The sequence below is a fragment of the Photinus pyralis genome, unplaced genomic scaffold (genome assembly GCF_008802855.1).
Source record: "Photinus pyralis isolate 1611_PpyrPB1 unplaced genomic scaffold, Ppyr1.3 Ppyr1.4_LG9, whole genome shotgun sequence".
Lineage (NCBI taxonomy): Eukaryota > Metazoa > Arthropoda > Insecta > Coleoptera > Lampyridae > Photinus > Photinus pyralis.
Window position 1 is genome coordinate 503,862 of NW_022170878.1, and position 19,834 is coordinate 523,695.

The 19,834-nt window shown below is 39.0% G+C and overlaps 1 protein-coding gene across 2 annotated transcripts in view; it reads right to left on the reverse strand.

Moving 5' to 3' along the window:
* Nucleotides 1-19,834, reverse strand: part of LOC116180240 (protein amalgam-like) — a 146,795-nt gene that overhangs the window by 77,003 nt on the left and 49,958 nt on the right. The window lies entirely within an intron of this gene.

Genomic DNA, 19,834 nt, shown 5'->3' on the forward strand with positions numbered 1-19,834 from the left:
TTTTTCGAAACAAAAAATTTTTCCTTATGTGATGGTTTTGATCGTCCGTCTGTCTGTCTGTTCCTCGTCTAGCGGAAAAGAGTTCAAAGATCAGTGCTATTGAATATGAGCCGGATCAAAAGTCTGGTTTCCGAATACGAGCGGAATGACAAAAAATTCCCCTACTGAAAATCGTATGCGATTCTTCGTATCTTGTTTAAATTTTCTTTAGGGTTGCGTAGTGTTAGAGGGAGTGTACAGGGTGTTTCCATAAGAAGATTGATTTCTACAAAATGGCTTTTAATGTATGTTCTTAATAAAGCTAGCGATCTGACATTTTATGGGCCACTGGTTACTTAATGGGCCTTTTGCAACAATAAACGGCTGTGGACTTTTTACGCCTTTGTGCGCACGTCATGATTAAAGATGGCCGCGTTAACTAATTAGCACCATTCTGGGCGTGCTACAAATCAAAAAGAGGATGTACCAGTTTACTTTGTTATGCACATAATTATTTTTGGTTCACGGTCACTGCATTCATTGTTTGGGATTCGCTGGCATACCTTGCTTGTAACTGTCACCTGTTGGTGTATTTTTTTCCACGCAAGCCTCAAGGCGCATTCTATGCTTTTCAATTACAACATTCCAGTAGAAGCACGCCTTAAATTGAGCACATTAAACAGTGTTGAGGTGATGGTGAAGTCCACGCAGTGGAGGATTCAGGATAAGATCTTGGGGAGGGTAAATTTTAGTACAGTGATGGTTAGGTATCGTATTCTGGGAGATCAGAGGGTTCTCCCCCGTACAAATTTTGAAAAATATAACCAATAAAACAGCTATTTTATGCATTTACCACACTTACATACCATACCATTCCCTCAAAATGTTGTTAATGACTAGGGACTGGACCTATATGTATGAAAACACGTCAAAAATGCACATATATATGCACAAAAAATATGGAAAAAAAGCATGAAGATGTGGAAGAAAAATTAAATAATGCACAAAAAATTATTGAAACTTTTTTAATTCAAATTATTTAAACATTAGCTGTATTAAAACAATTAATGATTAAGTATTGTTCCATCGACACGAGTAATTGGAGCGTACTTTAGTTGAGGTATCAGACGAGGTTCTACATTTAAATGTTCAACAATTTCCCCAGCCAACATTCGTCATCTCATTTGTTGAACTTGAAAATTTTCTTGCATTATAAATTAATGTTGAACGCTGACGTTTTACAAATTTTATGCATTTACCACACTTACATACCATACCATTCCCTCATATAATATTTAAAATGCATTAAATGTTAATGACACTTAACAACACTGCGGTTTTAATAGATAAAAAGCCCATCTCAACCGAAGAAGGTTCCGCGAATTGCATATTCTTGAAAACAATCGCACGACAATCTTGGCCTTTGGGAGGGGCCCGTGGATCCATGAGTCCATGAGGATCTAACTGCAATTTCCAATTATGATTATTCTGGCGATTGAACCTATATTTTGTGGATCCCCAGTTTAATTTGGGCGGGTTCCTCCATTTTTCTCCGTGTTTTGGGAGGCTATACTTTGTGTTTCACCAATGACGCTAGTACGGTCAGATCCACCTGGTTAATTTGTGCACTTACACCGATGTTAATTACAAGATAACTGCAGTATCTTATCAAGACACCTGTAGACCAGCTAGCAGGCATTTTTTTTTGTAGGTTAATCTAGAAGATTGGACATACATAAGGAACTAGGGCTTTGGGCCAGAACGATATATAATTTTGCTTTTTGGGAACTGTTGTGAAATTTAGCACATTAACTTATTCGATCATTATCGAGTTAGGTGATTTATTGTGCCTGGGAATGGGAAATTTAATTTAAGTTTCTTATCGTTGAACAACAATATATTATCAATATTTCATTTAGTGATACAACGGAAGTGTTATAACGGAAGCAGAAGCGGAAACAGAAAATGCATTTTTTCTGCGGAAACGGAAGCAGAAGTGAGGTTACCAAAATTGCCCTCAACCCTTTTTTTTTCTTTTCCGCGCTAGGTGGCCGTCTATGAGTAAAAGGACGTCCAGCTTAACCCACTGTTATAAGGAGTAGTGACTAGTGCAGGATAAAATGAAGGCATTCGGTTTTGGAGTACGAGCGCGTCAACTACGTCGGTCAAAATATAGTTTAATTTTGCGGGCATCAAGTGGTATTAATAGATATTCGATTTTGGGCCACGAGATAAGCGGCCCAGAATAAAAATGTTGTGAGGCATTTTATTACGCGTTATTTTTACGTGAGTATTAAGCTAAAAAGACGTTTAATTACTAAAGGTTATCAGTTTCATAAAGCAGTGCAAATTATACATATAAATGGAAACTTCAGAACATTTTTCATGCATTGACCAGTGCTTGCTATGTTTTTATTTACCAATAGCATCTATGGTTAGGGCAAAGAAATGTGTTCATAAAACATAAAAATTGACAATGCGCACACCTAATCTTTACAATATACGATACGCTTGCGGACTAAAAGCATCTCTCTAAATAAGAAAGTACTAGAAGCATCTGTGGTGAAAAAATATATTAATACACTGCACTTTTTTTTGGAGTGACCTATTAATAGATCGTATTGTGAAAAAGAAAGTTTCTTGACGGCAGACAGTAAACGTAGACTGTTCAATGCCCGATAAATTACATCAAGAGCATCAATTTCTAAAGGAATCCTAAGAAACGCCAACATTGGTCCTTTGATCCAGCTTCCGTTATCTATTATCCATTTCGGAGGTACCATCTCTAGGAGAAAGGCCGTACTGTAGTTTCCAAAGAGCGCTATATGTAAGGTATTATCGGGTATTGTAATTTCTTTTGATTTGTATAAAAATAACGATCGGTTCTCTTTAAGAATATTCATGAAATAAATATTATTTTTTTATTGTTCATTAAAAAAAGAAGTGATCCTCATAAAAATTATGTCCGGATAATTGGACTGCTTACTCCCTTCACTGAATTTAGTTAGACACAGTTTACGGTCGATTATGGGCTCTCAAGTAGCAAAAAACCCTCGATTAGGTACAAGACACTTGTCCAATCTTGCTTTCCAATAATTAAAGTAAATTAGGGATATTGCACCAACGTGCAGGTTTGGGCTTTTGAGTCAGCTCGCCCAATCGCAATTGCGTGATGAAATTTAATTAAAAGATAATAATATCCAGTGCACAAAGAATTTAGCCAACAACAACGCCTTTGTTATCGAAGGCGATTTATCAATATGGGTTGCGCACACCCCATTGTTTTTTACCCCCATTACCGTGCACTTAGCGCGAGTGTCGCAAATAATAATAGGCGCCATGCGAGCTTTTAACATGATCATCCCTTAATGTACACCGAGACTGGGTTACGCTAACTAGACAAAGTTAATCAATTAATAAATTATTACGTGCTAACAAATTCTGACGAATTACCCACAAGCGTCGTCGGCGTCGGCGAAATGCAAATTCGGTTCCTCCAGGAATTAACATTTAAATAAACGTTTCCCTTAAAAGAGAATTGAATTAATTCCCTTACGTTTGAAGACGGAAAGCAGAGTGGGATGTTCGTAAATAAATACTAAAGCGGCGAATTCCTGAATTTAATATCAACGTTCCAATTTACTTTGCCCTCGGTTGCGACAGGGCGAACTCGGCCTACATTTAGAGAAAGATAAACAGGTTTGGTAAAAGCAAAAGTTCGACGATATGAAGATATTTCGATCGAAAATTGACCTTTCTGAATGCTCAAGATCTGGAAATTTAGGCCCAATTTTAAAATAATTAAATCTGGAAGGAATGTTTTTGTAACCAGAACTATCGACCTTGGCTGTTTTCAGTTTTATGCCAATTTTCGTATTCCAACAGGAGAATAATTCGATTAAAACATGCTTTTCCACATCTCTGAATGCTGTGCCCATCATTTTCCTTTGTTGAGTACCCTTTTCAGAAACTCCCCTTTTGAGTTATTCGCATTTGAAGTTTTAACCCACCGGCCAATGCGCTTCGTGTATCTTTTTTTCTTTGTAAGCACTCTTCCGACACTTGGTTTTTGAGATATCCGCACTTGAAATTCTGACATTTTTGGCGGCATTTGTGCCCTTATGCCTCTTGACGTATTCAACAATTTAGAATTGACTAGAGCGAATGCAGCTTGATCCATTGAGACATACTCGTTTATGACCAAGAGTTCCAATAGTCATCTGGTTTTGGGCATGGAAATTTTGGGTCGGGTTAATAGCCTCCGTTAGCAGCCATTTTTTTTAAATGAGCTTGGAACTCAACGCTCAAAAGGGTGCACGATTCACAACTCACAATTTAAGACTCAGGAGGAATGAGTGCTCAAAGCTCAAAAAGATTTAAGATTAAGGCCTTAGTGCTCAAGATTCGGGAGTCACAATCAACAGGGTACCATTCAAAATACACGACTCTGTATAGAGGATTCAAAATTGCGGATCCAAGACTTCTGAAGATCTAGAATTCAGGCGATTCGGGATTATAGGCTTAGGAGTATGACTCAGAACTTAGGACAAAATTCGAGGGGATTTAAGGTTCAATCCTCAACACTCAACAGGATTCAGAACTCACGATTCAAAACGTAGGACTCAAGACTCAAGGGGATGCAGGATTTAAAACTAACGATTTAGGATTCAGACTTGGTGATTAAGGGTTCACAACTTATGATGCAAGACTCGAAGATTAGTATTCAGAATACAGGGTTCAAAATGCAGATTAAAAACCTAGGATTTAGGGCCCAGTCGTGACCTCAAAACTCAAATGAATGAAGAGTTCAGAACCTAAGATTCGAACCTTAGGAGGACTCAGGACTAAAAACTCAAGAGGATTTAGGATTCAAGATTTGGGGGCCACACTAAAGAGGGTACTCGACTCTATATCCAGGATTCAAAATTGAGAATCAAAGGCTACACTTCTGAAGATCTAGAATTCAGGCCCCGAGATTCGGGATTAAATCTCAGAACTCAAGACAAGATTCCAAAGGATTTAGGGCTCAATCCCCAACAGCATTCAGAACTCACGATTCAATACGTAGAACTCGGTATTTAGGACCCATGGATAGTAGTACAGGAATTAAAATTACGAATTCAACACCCAAGATTCTGAGAATTCAAAGTTCATAACCCAAGTCTTACGACTCAGTATCCATGACTTTGGGTTTAGGATTTAAGGTACCTACCAGATGATTCAAGCTTGGCACTCAACAGTTAAGAATATTCCAAGATTTAGAACTCACGATTTAGGACTCAAGACTTGCGGATTAAGGATTCACTACTTACAACGCAAGACTCGAAGGGGTTTAGTATTCAAAATAATTGTTCAGGATACAGGATTCAAAAATGCAGATTAAAGATCCACCAAGGTTTCAGTAATTAATCACCATCGAAGAGGATCCAATAGTCGTGGAACTCAACACTCAAATCAATGAGGGGTTCAGAACCCAAGATTCGACATAGAAGGATTCAGGACTCAAAAGGATTTAGGATTAAGGATTCGCGCTTTAGGATTCAAGACTCCGGAGCCCGACTCAAGAGGGTTTACTATTCATAATGCGCGTATAAAGGATTCAAAATTGCGTATAAAAGACTATACTAGATCTAGAATTCAGCACAGACTTAGGAGTATGGCTCAGAACTTATGACAAGATTCGATAGGATCTAAGGCTCAATCCTTTAACACTCAATAGGATTCAGAACTCACGATCCAAGAGGTAGGATTAGGGACTTGAGAGTCAAGACTCAGGAGGATCAGTATTTAAACCGGGATTTAAAATTACCAATTAAACATCCAAGATTCTGAACCTAAGATTTATGAATCAGGACCCATGAACGTAGATAGAAAGTTTAGGTTCACGGTTCTAGAGGATTCAAGATTGGCACAGCAAGAGGATTAGAACTTACGATTTAAGATCCACGATTTAGGATTCAAGAGACCAGGGATTTAAGACAAAGGATTCTGTATTTAATAATCACCGCAGAGGATCGAATAGTCGTGAAACTCAACACTCAAATGGATGAGGGGTTCAGAACCCAAGATTCGAGAATCAGGAGGAATGATGGTTCAAACCTAAAACAGATTTAGGATTCAGGATTCGCGTCTTAGGGGTCAAGACTCGAGAGCCGCACTTAAAAACGCACTATTCGGAATACACGACTCAGAATTACGGATCAGAGACTACACTTCTGAAGATCTAGAATTCAGGGACGGAGATTCGGAATTAAAGACTTAGGAGTATGGCTCAGAATTTATGACAAGATTCCAGGGGATTTAAGACTCAATCCTCAACAGCATTGAAGACGTAGGACTCGGTACTTGGGAGCCAAGACTCCAGAGGCTCAGTATTTAGAACAGGATTTAAAATTACGAAATAAACATAAAAGATTCTGAAAATTCAAAGATCAAAACCCAAGATTTACGAATCGGGAGGAATGAGGGCTCATAGCTCAAAAAGATTTAGGAGAAAGAATTCGCGGCTTAGGACTGGAGATTCGAGAGCCACACTCGCGAGGGTAATATTCAGAATACACGACTCTGTATACAGGATTCAAAATGGCCGATCAACGACTTTTGAAGATCTAGAATTCAGGCCCAGAGATTCGGGATTTAAGACTTAGGAGGCTCAATCCTTAACACTCAACAGGATTCAAAACCCACAACTCAAGACGTATGACTCGTGACTCAAGATTCAATAAGGCTCAGTATTTAGAACAGCATTTAAAATTACTAATTAAACATCCAAGATTCTGAAGAATTCAAAGTTTAGAACCCAAGACTTACGACTCAGGACCCTAGGTAGAAAATTTAGGTTCAGGAATTAAGGTTCTAGCTTGGCACTCAACACGCAAGCGGATGCAGGATTTAGAATTTCCGATTTAGGATTCAAGAGATCCAGGATTCAGTATTTAATCGCCATCGAAGAGGATCCAACAGTCAAATGGACGAAGGGTTCAGAAACCAAGATTCGCAACTTAAAAGAGGATTCAGGACTCAAAACCCTGGAGCCACACTCAAGAGGGTAGACTACTCAGAATGCAAGATTCGACATTGCGGATTCAAGATCCACGCCCAACTCCTGCAACCATGCAGGATTCAGATTCCCAGATTTAAAAGGACCTACGACTCAGGACACATGACCTTGGATAGGAAATTCTGTGTTTAGGATTTAAGAATCAAGATTCTAGAGGGTTTAAAACTCGCCATTCAAGAATATACAGGATTTAAGACTTATCGAGGATTCATAAAACTCAAGGCTCAAGAGGATTCAGAACTGGCTCAAGATCTGGGAATCAAACCTCTAGAAGGTTCAGTACTCAAGACTCAGGATTTATTGTTGTTTACAGGAACTAACACTATTAACGATAAACTATATATGAAATAGTCCTTAAGTAAATTGATCGATAACAATTATTTATCACTTACTTGTAATCACATTAATTATATCATTTAAATTGAAACACGAGCACGGATTTCATTTGCAAATTTATCACTTCGGCATCGATGTTAAAACTGAAACTAAACATAATTCAATTCGGACATCTACGATTCTTTCCTTTCCTTTATCTACCTAGCCTTTAATCATTTAACAAATCATTTCATTGGTTAGAATTTGAAACCACTGATTGGTCGAATATTACAAGAGATCGATAAAATCGATTTTTCAATGCAGCTTTTTTTATTGATATGTTTTTTGTGCATTTTCCAACCCAGCTGGGTGCGCTATTTCAGTCGCTTTCTCTGTCCGTCCGTCATTCTCGGTCAATCAACCCCTTTGTTGTGTTGTCCTCTGTTCGTAACCTTGGGGTGCCCTTGCGCATGCACAAACAGTGGATTGTCAACTTTCATATTTACGGAAATTCTTTGAAATTTGTAGGGCGAAAACTTTTTTTAATTGTTAGGATCTTCGTATAAGGTATAAAAACTAGTTTGACTGGGATTGGGGGGGGGGGGGGCAACATTAACATGCGACGACCAATTTGTGTTAAATTTTGCACCTTGGTGGCAAGTGGAAAACCGTGAAGTGTTATAGATGTCACGAATTCGGACATATCAAGTCGAATTGTCCTAAGAAGAAGTTTGACAAGAAGAAAACTGAGGGCGAGAACATGTTTTGTGCTGTATTGTGGTGTAAGTGTCCAGAAAAAGAATGGATTTTTGATTCTGCCTCAACTTCGCAAACATGCCAGGACCTTCATATCTTCCAAAATATTCGGGAATGATGAAGACATGAAAGCTGTCACCGACGCTGATTGAGCTAACGATTTCGAAAATCGACTGTCAACCACTGGTTACAGTTTCATTTATCAAAATGGAAGTATCTCATGGAATTTCAAGAGTTAGGGAACCTTAGCGCCATCAACTACTGAAACAGAGTAAGTATATGTCAGTCTCCACCACTTGCCAAAGTCAAAGAAATTGCAAGTTTTGAGACTACGTGCAAATTATTATGTATTCAATTCAATTAATCAATAGTAAATGAAAAGAAATTATTTTGGTTTATTTACATCCCGCACATTATAGTTGAAGTAAGTGTTTTTTTGTGATCTATGATCATAATGAAAATTTATTGGCGTCGGAACCTGTAACACAAACGCCCTCCCACTTACAAACGCAGCAAGATATTTTCAAAGCCATTTCAAACATCGACAGACTCTTACTATGTTTATGTTATCAATGACTTACAAATATTACGTTGCATCTAAAAGCCAAACAGAAAAATCTCGATGGCGTGTAGTATCGATTTTTGCGCACTTTGTCAACAAAGCTGACGTTCTGATAGATATAATTATGGAAATACCATTCGTTTCACAAAATCCCCGAGCGCCCGCTGATTTTAATTAAAACATTTCCCAAAGCCCGACCAGCAGAGAGACAGAAAAAGGATTTCACTTCGGAACTAATGAAATTTGTAACCCAACAGGCAAATTAAGTTTCACCTTTTCACTGTGTAATAATATCCCAAAGGGGATGTCAACATTTCCTCCACACTTCCCCGATAATGTGCACGATAATATGGGCTGTCGATGACAAGAAACAATTTGTCAGTTTGCTTAGGGGGGGCTGCCTTCCCTCGACGATGTTTGCCACAAAAAGAGGAGGACGAGCGAAAGATTTATCTCTCTATTTTCAACGATATCAACTGAATTGAATAGACGCATTTATTTTGTGTTTATTATAAGGAAGTTCGTACTTAAACAGGCCGATCATTGTTCATGGTATCAGAAGCTAGGAATGTGGAAGTGTCTCAGTTCGATGAGCCGATAACGGGTGGTCCTTTCGCAACGATTTTAGGCCGTTCTACGATTTCACGCCGGATCTGAACAAAAAAAATGTAAATTTCAAGAAGGCAAATTGTTACGCAATACGCTCACCTTCGATACTGTATCGATTCTTTTAACCTACTTATTACGTGCGAGCGCGATAGAAACGCTAAGCTTTCAGCGTAATTTAATAATTAATGTTAATTTATATCCATCATGTTGAATGAGCGATTAAAAAACTTCGCTCTCGTAAAATGGCTATCTCAAAGGGCGAATTGCACGCAATTTACTGACATTGCACGTTTACCCCCGCCCCTCTCCCAAATATAGCAAAAAACCATTTCGCAGTTGTCATATTTTAAGTAAAATTATCGAATATCTAAATTATTCCAATATATTGTAAGACATCGGGGCGCCAGCAGACGCCATCAAGGCGCCGCAAACGATGAGTCCCCTGTGATAAGGAACCAACACGAATCTGAGGCGTTCTTTCCGAGAAATGCGATATGCCGATTTCGCCGATATTCGGGAAGGCCCGTAATCTTTCTAGAAACTTTCCGTTTGCTGGTATGTTATAAATTTGTGTAGCACTATTATAAATTCACTAATAAAATTAATTGTAAATAAACAAATCACGTAATTAAATTTACGTTACAATATAGATCAGGTTCTAAGAGGATTATACAGGGTGTTTCATAATTGAATGTCAATATTTAATTTATTATTAATATCTGTAATACCACTTTAGATATTTAAATGAAATTTGGCATATACGAGTATGTACTACGTAGCCAGAGACATTTTTTAACGTACCACATATTTTTAATTTCCACCAGTGGCGTTCGTACGGAATTTCATATTGTCATGATGATGCAGAGAAACGGTTTCTATTTTTTTAAGCGAAAACCGTGCATCGGATTGAAAAAACAAAGATATCAAATTTGCTTAGAAGATTGGGGATTTCAAGAACAATTTTTGTTTTCAGAGAAAAAGTGGTGTACCATCAATGTGCCAAAATGGGCATGCGAAATTCCGTACAAACGCCACTGGTGGAAATTAAAAAAATGTGGTACGTTAAAAAATGCCTCTGGATACATAGTACACACATGCCAAATTTCATTAAGATGTCTAAAGTGGTATTACAGATATTAATAATAAATAATTTATTTTTGAAAAATTAGGACATAGGTTCATATGAAGTTTTCTTGTTAAAATGGACCCAAAAAACGCCCCCTTAAATATTGTCATTCAATTATGAAACACCCTGTATAATAATTTTATTAAACACTGTGAGGGGTATTCCAAACCCCCAACCCCACGGTGTCACGTCCTCGCCAAGAGATTTCATACAGAGTTTCAATGGCGGCTGACAGCTTTGGGGGCCATCGTTGCACCGGGGGGTCTGGGGAGTATGGAGTATTCGGGTAAGTGTTATTAAATATTCTGGGAGGGAATACCTCTTCCGAAATGTTATGTGACTATATGGAGTGCGATCAAATTTCCTTTTCGAAAGGGATTTCATAGTTGTAAGGGCTGTATGGATCCCCCCCCCCAAATTCCATTCAGGAGATATCGAGTAATTATTTTCTATGGAGTGCGGTTTCCATAGATACATAAAGTTTCAATGGCGGTTCACAGTTTTGAGGGTGTATTCCCCCCCCCCCCCCCAATGCACGGGACGAATCTATTTATTAATTTATCCTTCATAAAACTATGACAGCTACAATCGGGAAAGTGTTATTCAATATTCTGCGGTGTATTACACTCCTCCACCCCGGGGTTCACCATTATCCTAAATGTTTGTATGGCTGTTCTCTATGGAGTGCGAGAGTGCATACAGAGTTTTAAGGGCGGCTGATAGTTTTGGGGGCGATGGTCACAGCGGGAGGTCTGGGAGGGGGGGCATGGGATACACCCCAGTCCGCACAGGAGGAATCTATTCATTATTTATCCATTGAAATAGCTATTACAGCTACATTCGGGAGATTATTTAAATATTCGGAGAGGGGGGGGAGGGTTATTCCATACAGCCCCTCCTGGTTTACGCCCTCGCCTAAAATGTTTGAATGATTATTTTGTATAGAATGCGGTCAAATTTTCTTTCAGGGAGAGATTTCAGACAAAGTGTTCCAGCGCAAATATTGGGGTGATTTCAACCCCCCCCCCCTCCCCCGTGTTAAAACCCTCGTCCAAATTGTTTGAATGATTTTTTTCTATGGAGTGCGGTCACATTTTCTTTTCGGGAGAGATTTATTACAACGTGTTTCAGAGTGGCTGACAGTTTTGGGGGCCATGGTAGCACCGGGGATCTGGTTGGTATTCCAATCCCCCCCCGTGTTAAAGCCCTCGTCCAAAGTGTTTGAATGATTTTTGTCTATGGGGTGCGGTCAAATTTTCTTTCCGGGAGAGATTTATTACGACATGTTTCAGAGCGGCTGACAGTTTTGGGGGCCATGGTAGCACCGGGGATCTGGTTGGTATTCCAATCCCCCCCCACTCCTCCCCACCTACGCAGCAGAAATCTATTAATAATTATCCTTCCTAAAAACTATGACAGCTACATTCGGGAAAGTGTTATTCAAGATTCTGCGGTGTATTCCACCCCCCCCCGTGGTGCGCCGTTCTCCGAAATGTTGGTATGACTATTCTCTATGGAGTACGATCAAATTTCCTTTTCGGGAGTGCATACAGAGAGTTTTAAGGGCGACTGACAGTTTTGGGGGCAATGTTAGCACCGGGGATCTGGTTGGTATTGCAATCCCCCCCCCCCCCCCATTCCTCCCCACCTACGAAGCAGAAATCTATTAATAATTATGACGACAACGAAGCCTGGCTTTGAAATAGCCCCGTTTCGGTTTTTCCGCCCGCTACAGATTAGAGAAAGATAGGGAGTTATGATTGGTTGAAATGCGTGGCGGAGACAATCGAAGCCCTGCGGACGGATACGAACCGCACCGTTTGCGCTGGAGCCGTAACGGGTTTTCTACTCCGCAAAGTTAAAGTAAAAAAGAGAGAGACGCGCATCAGTTGCCATAAACTTTCATCTCTGAAGAAATTAATTCGCTATTCAGCCAAGGCGCACCTTGACGCCAGAAGAGTTGAAACTGTAGAAATCCATAGGAAGAGACTAAAAAAACTATTATATTTTGGAATCAATATACTAAACCATTTTGTATTCTTCAGTTTTTATTATCGACCAGATTGATTAGAGATTTTCTATGTTAAGGGGGGGGGGGTCAAATGGTATCAGCTTTCTGTCGAGAAGTACATAAATATTAGTTTTTGACACCAAGGAGTCATAATGTAAGTTCAAGTGGTTTCCGTTCGATTGAGCTAGTCGATGCAACCCATATTTTGATCAATTTTTCAGTTTAATTAGTGTAACTACTCCGCTCGCAATTTAAACAATTATGACACTTTTTCCATAGTGAAATTTGAGCCTAAATTTGAAGAATAAAGGGCAAATCCAGTAATAGGAGCCCGGGTTGCAGTTTAAATTTGTATGGGTAAAATTGCATATGTAGGTACCGCTTCATACGGATGGTAGACGCGAGTCAGTTTATTCGCGATTTAGAACGCGTGGGTTTTTATCAAGATTGGTAAGAAACTTGCCAGTTTTGTTCATTCCGTCTAGACGAGGCCGGATAACGAAAATGCGGGTGTGCTATTGATTAAAAAGGGACGGTGGCCCGAGATTTGCGTTGGGTTCGATTCAGAGAAACATAAACAGCGAAGCAAAAGAAGAAAGTGGAATAGATAGAGGCAGGAATTCGTCGCGGATCGTTTGTCCGCTTAAGTTTTGCGGTGTTAAGATTGAACTCGGACTTTATTGAACTGAAACTTTTGCCATACCGTAATTTGAGCTCAGATTAGAAGCATATCTAAAGAGAAAACGTAGTATTTTATATGGTATTTTCTGCAAGTGCGGTTTTTATTCCCCATTTTAAACAGACTACCCCCTCGGAATCGGATCATACCCCTGATACTTATGAATATTGACTTTAGCCAATTGACACTTTGGCCATAATGAAATTTGAGCTTAGTTTAAGGTTGAAGATGAATCCTTTACTTTGCACATTAGCTCTAGAATTAATTGGCCAAATTCGGAAAAGAGTAATAAGGGCATCATTAATATATCAACACTTAATAATAACGAAAACTACAGGAACTTTCATCATACCTCCACCAACAATTTTTTTCCCACCGCTCCCACGTTATTGTTATTATTATTCACGATGAAAGCGAGTTTAAACACCAGCATATGTCTACAAATAATCTAAAACTCTCAGTTAAACATGAACTCCACAGGCGCTCCAAATTCCGCCCGGATAAAATTAGATCGAAAACGCTCCGAGACATTTTCAACCCGCATGACATTCTGAAATAATTATTGTATCTTACCCCTCGCCGTAGCGTAGCGCAAAATGCCGTACCTGAAACAAACAAAAACGATTAGAATAATGGCGCACGGTGTATGAGTATTTTTAGGCCGGCCGAGCATAAATCACGCTCCGTCTTAAGACCACCCTTTCAAAAGGAAAGCTTTTATCCTTATCTAAAATGCCTTACATCATACACTTTAATTATTATAAAACATATTTTACACTTTATACGCACGCACACACCCTTTCACATCCGTCTCTATTTACAGCGCGGCGTAATTATAGAGCCTCAAGAGAAGTTTAAATTTAAACATGAAACATTGTGCGTTTGTTGTATAATTATATTGTTTGGGGACTTTAAAGTGGATTAAAATTTAAGAGGTTTGACCCCCGCTCGTTCGTGGGGGGTTCAAAAGACCAACGTTTCACGCCACAATTAATTGAAAACGAAGAATGAATTATTTGGAGCGCTAATTGAGAGGCAATTAGTTTTGTCCCGGAACGCAAAAAAAAGGTCGATTCCCGCTCGAGCGGGTTTGGAATCGAATTAGTTAAGTTCAATTATGCTTAATGCTTAATTACGTAACCTGGTTATGTTTGCGTCGATATTTACGGATCAATTCCGGCTTTGAGGAGATTGGAGATAAGTTTCTGTAGGTACCTACTAGTGTACTACGCTCAAGAGGGTTTTAACCTACAACCTGCGACGGATTATTCATTCATAATGCATATTTTGTATACAGTGTGTTCCATGTAGAACGCGCCGTAGGGAAACGGTAATGTGTTTTTTTGCGAACGATCCGCGAGGCCTTTGAAATTAGCGTTCAAAGTACCTACTCCTAAACTAAATGCATGTTTTACCTTTTTGTTTAACTTCTTATCACACAAGTCTTCAAAGAGACTTAAAATGTGAACAGTGTGATTATGCAACGAAGTCAAATTTAAGTAGAACTTCCAAATATTTAAAGTGTGCACAGTGCGCCATCTCTTAACACACAAGTATTCATAGGATTTAAAATGTGCATGGTGTGACTGACTATACAACGAATTATTGTACCCAGCACGTAAGAATGCAAAAGATTACGCATGAAATTAGCCATCTGCGCATAGCTTTTTGGAGCTTTCTTACACGCCGGTACCAGAAAGCTAAATTAACATTGTGATTCTGCAAAATATCACCATCATGTCCTGAAACTCACAAAAGCTCAAAGGATTTAAAATGTGCCCACTGTAATGTGATACAACCGTCGTCGGTTCTGCTATTATATGTACGAATGTTTATCTGTCTGTCTGCCTGTTTCTCATGCGCGTCTAAACCGTTCATACGATTACGATCAGACTTTGGGGAATTGTTGGGCGTATGCCGGCGAAAGTTTCTGAGTTAGTACAACACTTTCCGAAATTCCCACGAAAACGGGAACAGAAAAAAAAACACGATTGTATGTTTTGCAGTAGGAAAAGACTTGATTTTAGGGAAAAGGATGAACTAATTTTCGTGTGCTTGAAGGGAGGGGGGTGCTATTATACCGCTCCGTTCTCTACAAAATTATTTGGTCCTTTTCATGTGAGTGCCAATCTTAAACGTTTTTGGAGAGGAACTAACACCAGGGGATCCAATCCGATGACATTTTGTTAAAACTACCATAAAGGCGGCAGCTGTAATTGAGAAAGAGTAATCGTGTCTTAAATTGCTGGAAAATATTTCCAGTGTCAATTGAGATACCGCCAGATTCTGCCGTTTCGAACTACTTCTAGGGGAATGGTCCTAGAACCCTGGAATTTTTTGCAGTAGGTAGCCTATACCTTGAAGGTGTGCCAGACGGCCATCAAATTTCGCTGTCTAAAAGGCCCCCCCCCCCCACCCCACGAATTATTTCCTGAGATTCAGTAAAATAATGAACCTGTACCTGAAACTCATTTTACTTTTTAAGGACGCGTTCGGTCCTGTTCCCATAAACCTCACCATTAATCGTAGTCCTTTTTGCCAAGTATTCAATAAGAAAATGCCCCCACACTCCCAAAAAGGTCTCAATCAATTTTCCCGGTGAAGATCAAGTTTTTTCCCTTTTTAGCGCATTTCCACAAAAATAAAAAAAAACGCGCTATTGTGGCCACTTTGTCCGTCCGTCCGTCCGTCCGGCTGTCCGTCCGTCCGTCCGCTAACTTTGCGACGCTACTAGTTCTTTATCTTAAGAGCTATTGTTCTACTTTTTTCGCTATTTGGTTCGTTAAGGTGTCGAGTCTTGTACCAAGGAAGGAATTTTTTCTGTACCGCTTACAAAAAAAGTTATTGTAAAAAAAACAAAAAACCGTTTTTTACATGTTCCATAATTTTACACTTTTGCCGTTTATTTACGATCCTAGAGATCGTTTATAATTTTGCATTGCTATCTGTCGCCTGCCGGTTGGTCTCTCCGTCTGTTCCTTTGTCTGTCTGTCCATCTATCTGTCCGTGTGAACGATAACTTTGTTTAGAAATGTTCGATCGCTTTTACATCTCCGTTAGTTATGAACTGAATTGCATGAAATTCAATATGGGCATAGCTTTAGCCATATAATACGCAATGCCAAAAGTTGAATCGAATCGATTCAAAATTCACAGTGCCCTTTTCGCATCTCGACCATTTATAAACCGAATTGCAAAATTTTTTACTTATAAAAGTATTTGAATGAAATTTGATACATAGGCACTTGGAATAAAGGAAAATCAAACGCCAATTTCAAAATTTGGTTTTGCGCATGCGCAGTGCCAACTTTTTTATTTATGGAAGAATTTAAACGAAATTTGATACATAGGCACTTGGGATAAAGGAAAATCAAACGCCAATTTCAAAATTTGGTTTTGCGCATGCGCAGTGCCAACTTTTTTATTTATGGAAGAATTTAAATGAAATGTGATACATAGGCACTTGGAATAAAGGATCATCGAGCGCCAGTCTCAAAATTTTCTTTTGCGCATGCGCAGTGCCAACTTTTTTTATCTATGGCACCATTTAACTGAAATTTGATACTTAGGCGCTTGGAACAAAGGAAAATCTAACATTAGTTTTAAAATTTAGGTTTGCGCATGCGCAGTTCCAACTTTCTTATTTAGAAAAGCATTGAAATGAAATTCTTCTCATAAACTGAAATTGAAGTAACACGTCAAAAATGGATTGCCCATGTGCAACGCTATTTTCATATTTGTGGCCGGATTTTTACGATTTTAACAGAAGTTGCATCTTATAAATGGGAAATGAATGCAAGTGGAAATGCGCTTTATGTAAATCGTTTACGATTACTTTTTAACTTGTTTTTTTGGGGCTCTTGAATTGAATTGAATTCCAAGGCCAACTTCCCGCCGGTTGTTAAATATAAAATACTACCTACGTACACAAAATCTCCCAGGTGCCCTAAATTATCTAAACACCCTGTGTATTTAATTAATCTAAAATGAAAGCCACCCACACCTACGCATCAAGAACTATAATATGCCCTAAATTGAATTAAAGCCTGTACTACGACAACCTCAGATTTAAAGTTAAAGTTTAGAAAATGGGGGTGGGAGGGGAACACATGTTCCACCCTTCATGGTATTCTAATGAAAGGTCTCATACAAATAAATTGGTTTGTACAAAGTAAAACTTTCCCGTGCGACTCTTTATCGAGATGAGTGAGCGAAGGGGCCTGAGGGAGGGGGGTAAAATTAATGTTATCTCTCATGGTATTCTAAATAAAGGTCTCAACGAAAGGAACCGTATTCTACCAGCTCCTGCCCTTCTTTCTGTCCTCTTATCAAAGTACGGGGTGGAGGGGGAGGGGGGGCGTGGAACTAGTTACTCTAAATGAAAGGTCTCACCGAAAGGAATGAATTTCTACCAACCATACCCCTCCTAGTCTTATCGTGATCGGGTATATTCCCTTATACCTCAAAAACGGATTGTCGGAAGAGGAAACTCACAAAGGGCGATTGAGACGTCTGCAAAAAATATATCCATTGGTGATGTCAAAACAAAAGAGTTATCGTGTCTTAATTTGGCGGCAAATATTTCCAGGGTTACTTGGTGGGAGGTATTCCATATCCCCAGAGTCTTACGTTCTTCGTAAAAACGTTTGGTCCTTTTCATGTGTGATATGGAACCCCCCCCCTCCCCTCCCCATACGAAGATCTTATTATCTCTTTTCTACGACTGCCATGAAGCCGGCCGGTGTAATTGAGATAGAGTTATGGTGTTTTACTTTGCCGGAAACTATTTCCAGGGTATTCCTTATCCCCCAGACCTTCCAGCCCCAAGTTCTTTACAAAAACATTTCCTTTTCACGTGAGTGCTTATCCTACACGTTTTTGGGGTCAACGTAACACCGGGGGGTGTGAGAGGTAAACATCAACTTCAAATGAACTTGCTAGGAACATTGCATTTTAAAGACACACTTGGCTTAAGAAGAAATTGAGAAGTGACAGTGAAAGGCAGTGAAAAGAAACAAAATAGCAATAAAAATAAAAAAATACATACATACATACATTACATATTTGGCTATTCGTTTAAATCGAATTGTTTCATATTTTGTGGACTTGCAGCATATAAACTACCACTATCACTACCACTTGATCTCGAATCTCAACTGTAGGCGTGGATACCCCGCACGAGGGGTAAGCTACAAGTCTCCGGGGAAGGGACCCTGCTAACAAAAATTCTATGTGCGATATGAGCAATTTTACTAGACACCTTTCTGCAAATTTAGGAAACCTTTGTAGAAGTTCTCTAACAGATATTAAAAAAAACTTCATATATCTTAGACCTCCCAGGATTCTTTGGGGCCCAGAAACTTTAGGAATCGCCCTTTTTAATGATTCTAATTAAATTTTTTTAATCACCAGGAAGGCGGCAGATGTAATTGAGAAAGTTATGGTGTCTTACTTTGCTGGAAAATATTTCCAGGGCCGTTTGCTGGAGGATATTCCATATCCCCCGGACCCTCTAGCCCTAAGTTCTTTAAAAAAAACGTTTCCTTTTCATGTGAGTGCTTATCCTACACGTTTTTGGAGACGAACGTAACACTGGGGAGTATGGGGGGTAAACATGAATTTCAAATGAACTTGCCAGGAACAATGAATTTTAAAGAAACACCTGGTTTAAGAAGACATTGAGCAGTGACAGTGAAAGGAAATGAAAAGAAACAAAATAACAATAAAAAAATAATATATCCAGTTATGAATATGATACATGGTCGTGGCTACTCGTTTTCGTTTAAATATGTGGGAATTATCGAATTGTTTCATATTTTATGGACTTGTAGCCTGTAAACTACCACTATCACTACCACTGGATCTCGAATCTCAACTGTAGGCTTGGATACGAGGGGTAAGCTACAAGTCTCCGGGGAAGGGACTCTGCTAACAAAAATTCTACGTGCGATATCAGTAATTTTACTAGGCATCTTTCTGCAATCATAGTCCTCCCAAGATTCTTTGGGGCTCGGAAACTTTAGAAATCGCCCTTTTTATATATTCCTGGGTTCATTCCTAGAAATACCACCCTCAAATTTTAGAAAAATGTAGATTTCCAAGCAAAACATGACGTACTGAGTAACTAAGGGGAAAAGCTTTTTAAACAAAGTGGTCCACTGACGTTACAATTTTGTAATAAACTACTTCCTCGTTTACAAATACCGATTTTGTAACAAAAATTATTTTTTCATGTGGCGAAACTTCGAATAAATGCCTTTATTGTACGCACGACTCGTTAGGAGGTTAGGTCAAAGACCTTCGGAATGTTTAAGAAAACTACTAATCGGCCACTAATGCAATCTCGTATTAGTAGGTATAAAATTTGTTTAAAGATAAACGCGAGGGATCGTAAACTAACATTGATATTGAAACGCGTCCCAGCGATAAAATAATATTTATGTTTAGCACGGTCGAAATAGCTAAGGGCGAAGACACCGCAGGAAAAGTTCTTAGACTCTGTAAATGACGAAAGAGATAATTTCAATATGCACTTTCATGTCGTTAGTTAATCAATTTATGTAAATGAAGTGTGGAATTTATGTCGGTTGCACAAAAATGTGTGTTTAGTCATACTTCACAAACATTATACGATTAATGTTAAGCTTGGTTGTTGTGTAATGATTGTGAGTGTCGCGTTCGGTACCCCCGAGGGAGGTTGGCAGCAGCATTCTGCACTTAATATGCAAAAGTATGCA